Raw genomic sequence first — 7,098 nt, 5'->3', positions numbered from 1 at the left:
AGATAGCATCCCAAGTCAATTAATTTAGAATAACTGAGATAAATGTGGCCTTTCTACAGCCTTTTCAATATGCTGCTATATAATAAATACCATGTTGTCAACATCTTAGGACTTACATTCAGATGTGGGGAGAATTGACCATCTTTCAGACAGTAGATGTTTCCTTCAAGAACGATTGTTACTGGCAGTGTTAATAATAAGCCAAAGGGATTTTTCAGCAACTGCATGTTGAAATCCTAGCATATAAATAAATGCAAATTAAATAATCTGGTTTCAACAGAATCTAGAGGCAATCTTACCTTCTTTTTAACCCAGAATATCCTGGATTTTTTTTAATCTTTTTGTTTGGAGAACACCTGGTATATATATGGGAAATCATTTGTTCTCTAAATGCTCCTGACTGGAATATTCTTTTGATGGTGTTGGAGAAGCTCAAGTTTAATAAGCAACATCACAGAGATGCACCAAATTCTGTCTTTGTTTTAAAAAATGACTGCATCAGGTGCATATGTTTGGATATTCCTTCAGTCATGACTTAGTAAACTAGCTCCTTTGCCAGAAAATAACATCTGCTGAGCATTCCTGTAGGCAAATAACAGCCTATTTTTTCTATAGGATTTATTTCCTCTACTCTTCCTTGTAGAACTTTTCTAGCTTGGAAATATTCTTACATGTCTTTGCATATACTTTATGTTTTACAATTCCACATAGATTTTCAGTACTATCCAAGTCTGGGGATTATGAATGTCATTCCAGAACCTCATATTTCCTTCATGAAATTACTTCACGGTTAAATTGGAGATATGTTTTAGATCAGAGGTCCCCAACCTTTTGGGCATCAGGGACCAGTTAAGTGGAGAGAGGTTTCATGAAATTACTTCACGGTTAAATTGGAGATATGTTTTAGATCAGAGGTCCCCAACCTTTTGGGCATCAGGGACCAGTTAAGTGGAGAGAGGTTTTTCCATAGACCAGAGGGGGCGTGGTTTTGTGTGCTGCCTGCCTCCTGCGGATGGGGCTTTCCTTGTTTGTGCGGCCCAGTTGCTGGCATGCCGCGGCCTGGTATCAATCCCCGGACCTGGGGTTGGGGACCCCTGTTTTAAATCATTGTCTTGCTGAAATATCCAGTCTCCTTTCAGTTTCACTTTTTTTTCACTGACTGTGAGGCTCTTCCCTAATTTTAGAATTTAATTGCCTTATCTTGGGACAGGGGCAAATAGTAGAAAACTGAACTATTTGATTGAAAACTGATGCCTAACATGATAGAAAGTTTATTAGTGGCATTCATGTCTTATACTTTTTTCTAGTAACTCATATTAACATGTGTATTTTTCTTCCTCTTTACATTCTCAAAATGGAGTATGAATTTGTAAATGAACTAGACCCGATCTAGTTCATTTACAAATAATGCTATGTTGTCTTGTAAATAACTTCTTTATACTACATGGATTTTTTTTACACCTGGGCACAATCTATTCATGCAATTTAGCTACTGCGTTAATCCTTATGGACTTTAGGCAGTTTGCAGATATTAAAATAATAAGAATAAAATACATTTAAATTTTTAAATAATAATTTATAACAAGAAATAATAAACATTCATGTATGCATGCACTCATTTGCACACAAAGAATGAATTGTGGCTTTATAGTCAGTTCCCAAAGGCATTCTGAAAAAGCCGGGTTTTACAAGCTGCCTGAATGCCATAAGGATGGAGATTGACAGTCACCTAAGGGGCAAGCTGTTTCATAGGAAGAAATCTGCCCTTGAGAACACCTAATACTGTCATCTCCTGTCACCTCTTCTAATAGATGGAAACTCTTAGTAGAGGTTATTGGGCCATCTGGGTTCAATAGTTCTGAAACTATTTCATGAAGACAATCTCTTAGATATCCTGGTCCCGAGCCATATAGGCCAGTGATGGCAAACCTTTTAGACACCGAGATCCCAAACTGCAACCCAAAACCCACTTATCCATCGCCGGGTGCCAGGTGGATGTGGCCCATTGGCTGGGTGTGGCCCATTGGCTGGGCGTGGCTGCGGTGGTAACGGCAGACTGGGTGGGACTAAAAAGTTCAATCAGTCAATTCCAACTTTGCAAGATCTTTTTTTTCCCCGTGAGAAGTTGAAATTGACTGATTGATCCTTTTTTTTTTTTTTTGCAGACGGTGGCGGCGGCCTAAAGCAAAAAGGTTTTATAAAACCCACCTGAAGGCCTAGGACTGGGGTGATGGCGCGTGCCCACAGAGAGGGCTCTGAGTGCCGCCTCTGGCACCTGTGCCATAGGTTCGCCACCACTGATATAGGCCTTTAAAAGTAGCAACCAGCACCTTCAACTGCACTTGTAAACATGCTGGCAATTAGTGCAGCTCCTGCAGCAGTGATATGACAATATAGATAACTATACTAGCTAGTGAGTATGTGGACCAGAGTGTTCTGGCCAACTGAAGGTTCTAATTGATCTTCAAGGGCAGCTCCATGTAGAGCAATTTCCAATAATCTAAACAGGAGATAACAAAGACGTGAACAACTGCATTCAAAGCCTTGGCTTCTTTTATTATCTCACAGGATGCTTCTGAATCAAAAAATGTGCTGTGTTACATAAGGCAGAGCAAGGTGAGTTGAAGATGATAGAAGTAAGGTGTGTACATTGATAAGACAGAACACAATATAATTAAGGATAGTAAATTTGCTAAATAAATCCTAAATACAGCATCAAATATTTTAACTTAGGAGGAGTTTATCAAATTGAGGAACCTGTGTATTCCTACCATTAGCAATTTGCTCTGATTTCTAATTCAAATAAAAAAAAAACTTCGTTAAAACACCTGACCAAAAATGTTGACTTAATTTTCTTCCCCAATAAGTTAGGCTGGGTAAATTTTGTGTAAATAAATTTATAGCTTCAGACAAAAATATGTGACCACTTCTGTAGTTTTTTTTTTAATACACCAAACTTTTGTGACCAATAGTCTACTTAATTAAATTCACCAAAAGCAGTTTTCTCTAGATAAGGATAATCGTGCATTTGTTGAAGAGAGCAATATTTACAAAAGCTTATGCCACAAAATATTTTGTCTATAAGCTGCCATTTTTAATTATTGCCAAAACAAACCATTACATTTGGAAATGATAAAATAAGTACCATTTCATTGTTTTTCTGCTTGAAGAAGGTTAAGTGGGAATATTCACATAAGTGTTTGAGTTCTGCTGGCAGCCTGGCACATTTGCAAAAGTGGTCTATGTGTTGTGACTGAAAATTAAGTCCAGTGGAGCTTGCTGATGTATAGAAGTGTACCTAAGTGAAATCAATGTAAATATATTCCAGCAAAGATGTGCATAAAAGAATGTATTAAAATATGATAAAACTATAGCTGTTAGTTTGTAAAAAAAAAAAAACTTTCTAAAAGCAACAATTAATTCCTAAGGAAGCAAGATTGACTATATTTCATCTACTTGAAAGGACTTCTTTGTTCTAGAAATAAAGACTAGTTTCAGGGCTGAGCCCAGCCTGATTTGTTAGAAGTCATTTTCAATATAACAGGGCTAAGCATACAAGTTAATGATGTAGTGTGTGTGTGTGTGTGTGTGTGTGTGTGTGTGTGTGTGTGTGTGTGTATCTGTCTGTTGAAGGAATATTCTATTCGCTGTTCCCATCGGGTAGATGCTTTGAATCCTTCTGCACCTTGACCCTAGACAAAATATACTTTCTACCTGAAAAGCCATAACACAGTCAGAAATTTACCAGTAATCAAGATTTCCTACAGCATTTCAATCTACACAGCCTGTGGAAAAGAAATCAGATAGAAAGGGTAATGCTTTCAGAGGGGTGGAGGCAGATACAATACCCAGCTAGTCTCCTCTCTGCAGAGGGAGTCAAAAGGCACTCATTTATAGCCAACAAAAACTAACTGAAGCTCAGGGAATATACAAAGGGAGAAATTCTTGATTCAGTTCTCCAGATAGTAATTGAATAGACCGAAATACAGGCTGCCTTTTTCTGGCAATACTGGCCTTGCATTCAGGTGCACCGTGTCTGAATGTGCAGTGACTGTGCAATGCTACCTCTGCGCTGCTGAGTCCAGATCGCTGCAGCTGCAGCACACCCACTCATCTTTTGGCTGCCAAGGGAGCTCTCTGAGCACACCCACTCCCGGCTGCCTACTACACCCACACTCTGCTAGAAGCTGCCATGGCACGTACACACAACCAGTTACTGATGCTGCCTCTCAAGGGGGGGTGGGGTGCTGTGTAGGAAAGCAGATGTGTAACAAACATGCTGAGTTCTCTGCAAAAGGAGGGAGGGGTGAAGCTGTATTGTGACAGCTACTATGGAAAGATGGTATTAGCAGCAGCACTTGTTCTGTATGATACTGAAGTTGGTTACTGATTTCCATCTGGTTGTTTATGTGTGACACTCTGAAACACAGCTCAGTCAATACAATGAATATAGACCTAAACTTAAAAGGAATGCATAATCACAGCATCTGATAATTACGCCCATTACTAGCTTTGGACAATTGCACATGTCTAAAACGTCCTTTACACCTAGGGCAGGGGTAGGCAACCTTGGCTCTTTTATGACTCGTGGACTTCAACTTCCAGAATTCCTGAGCCAGCATGGCTAAGCATGGAAACCTCTCCCTTTCCCCTCAGCATGGCTGGCTCGGGAATTCTGGGAGTTGAAGTCCACGAGTCATAAAAGAGCCAAGGTTGCCTACCCCTGACCTAGGGCAATATCAATCAATGTGTGATAGATCATGTTGGCAAAGATAGCTGGAAAAAAAATAAGGAATCTCTGTGCACCATGGCGAGTGATGGGTCATGGTAAGTATACTACATATTCAGAAATCAGTTTTTAACATGATAGAACTTTGCATACACAAGGCATCAACAAATATGGCATGACAAACCTATCTTGAGTCATTTCCTCTGTATGCATTACTGCAGATCATACATTCACATATCCATGAGAGTATTGGTAGCATGCTCAGAAGTAGAAAAATTCAACACTATCCACAATAGAAGAAAGGTTGGTGAGGATGATGAAACTTGCAGAGATGACTAAATTGACTTTCTTGGTTAGAGAAAAAAAACCAATATCTACAATAATGGCTGATTAGGAATCCCACATTGCACAAACTTTTGCATGAAAGAGAAAAAAATGCACATAAGATTTGCACGTTTGATGATTGGGGGAAAATTGGCTAACAAGATAGTGAGGTTTTTTGCAGTTATATTTGCTGCAAAGGAAATCAAGTTTTGTATATTTTTATCTTTTCTTTCTGTACTTTTGACTTTTTTCTTTTTCTTTCTTTGTTTCATTTTGTATTAGGTTCGCTACCATAGTACCGCTGTGCATGAGTTCTCGTTCTCTCTCTCTCTCTCTCTCTCTCTCTCTCTCTCTCTCTCTCTCTCTCTCTCTCTCTCTCTCTCTCTCTCTCGTCCTGTCCCTCTCCCCCCCTCCTTCCCTCCCTCCCTCCCCCTCACATACACAGACAGATTATTACAATCCAGAATCATCCAGTGATACTAATTTATAGACGAATACCTCTTCACCTAACACATAATTAACATTTAAATTTTGCAACTGCAAAGTATCTACTAGCCATCAGGTTGGGTGGCTTCAAAAGGAAATTAGTCAAATTCAAGGAGGAAAATACTAACACCTACTAATTATGATGACTAAATACTGCTTCTGACATAGAAGACTGGCTCCCAATACTATTTATTAAGAAATATGAGTGGGAGCATGCTATCTTAACATACTTTTGAACTTCCCACTGGTTTGGCCCCTGTGATAAAACAATACTGGGCTGGAAAGGTTCAGAATGTGACTCAGCAAGTTTTCTTAAATGCCATTATCCAAGGAAGAACGTAAATGATATTAATAGTTTATTCAGCTATAGGTGAAGAACTGTGGATGGCTACATTTTAAACAATAACCCTGAAGGCTCAGAAACTAACATAATACCATAAAAAGGAAGAGAGAAGTTAAAGGTGATGGAACAGATCTGTGTTATACAAGATTTTCTCTTGAGGAGGACATAAATTGATGAGAAGATACCGATATGATCATGAAATCAAGATATACTTCACAGCATAAAAGCACTTGAGAATGGGCCTTAGCAATTGACAGACCACAACAGATAGCAGTGAAACAGCTGCTTGATTTTTTTAAAAAAAATAATACTGAAAATGCCCCCAGTCACTCAGGTGGAATTGAACATTAGATTAGCAGTTTTAGTAGCTGAAGAAAAATTTATATTTTTAAAATATTGTTTTGGGTGGAAGAAAAGGGCTTTAGTTGTTAAGACTACAGCAAAGTGATTCTGGATCAGGTTACCACACCGTAGGTCCATATATCAGTTAATTAAGAGTTATTGATATACTTGTCTTTTTAAGGTAATCTTAAACTGGATGAAGGGGAAAAATCACTACACTTTTTGGCAGTAGGTAGCATCAATCAGAAAGCTTTATATGTAGGATAGATTTATATTCTTATTTCTTAATTTATTGCCAGCTTCACTGGATGACTGTAACCTGGTGATTACTTTTTTCCCCCAGGTAAGCATTATTTCCTAAAATTCATATTCCTATCACAATATATTGTGTCCTTTTGTACACAGTTTTGTTCCTTAGCAATTTCTCTCTACTGTCTTCCACTCTCTGCAATAATTTAAAGGCACATTCCTGTGTCTAATCTAAGATTTCAAAGAAACTAAAGTAGTTTGTTGTATGAAAGTGTGGATTCAAAAATCTAAGAAATCAGCAGCCAGGCTCCATCAAATTATAACAGTCCTGAGATTGTTTTAATTGGGTGATAGTCTGCTGGAAGAAAATGAGAGAGATAAATGTTCTACTGCTCTTGTCTTCTGCCAGCTTGTCTGCTTTGCAAATGCCTCACTGAAGAAGTGAGTCAAAAGACAGCTGCATTTTAGTGTTTTCCAGTTATTACTTCCCTATGTAGCTTCTGTCAAAAAGAAAATAAATATCTCGCAATTATAAACATTGCACATCTTTCACTTTTTCATGCTACTTCTGAACCACTTGTTTTTGAAACAGTTAGCTAAGTGTGTCCCAGAGTAGAGGTGAATA

Source organism: Protobothrops mucrosquamatus, unplaced genomic scaffold (assembly GCF_001527695.2).
Source record: "Protobothrops mucrosquamatus isolate PMUCROS unplaced genomic scaffold, P.Mucros_1.0 scaffold1759, whole genome shotgun sequence".
In the NCBI taxonomy this organism is placed as follows: domain Eukaryota; kingdom Metazoa; phylum Chordata; class Lepidosauria; order Squamata; family Viperidae; genus Protobothrops; species Protobothrops mucrosquamatus.
This window is presented reverse-complemented; position numbering follows the sequence as displayed.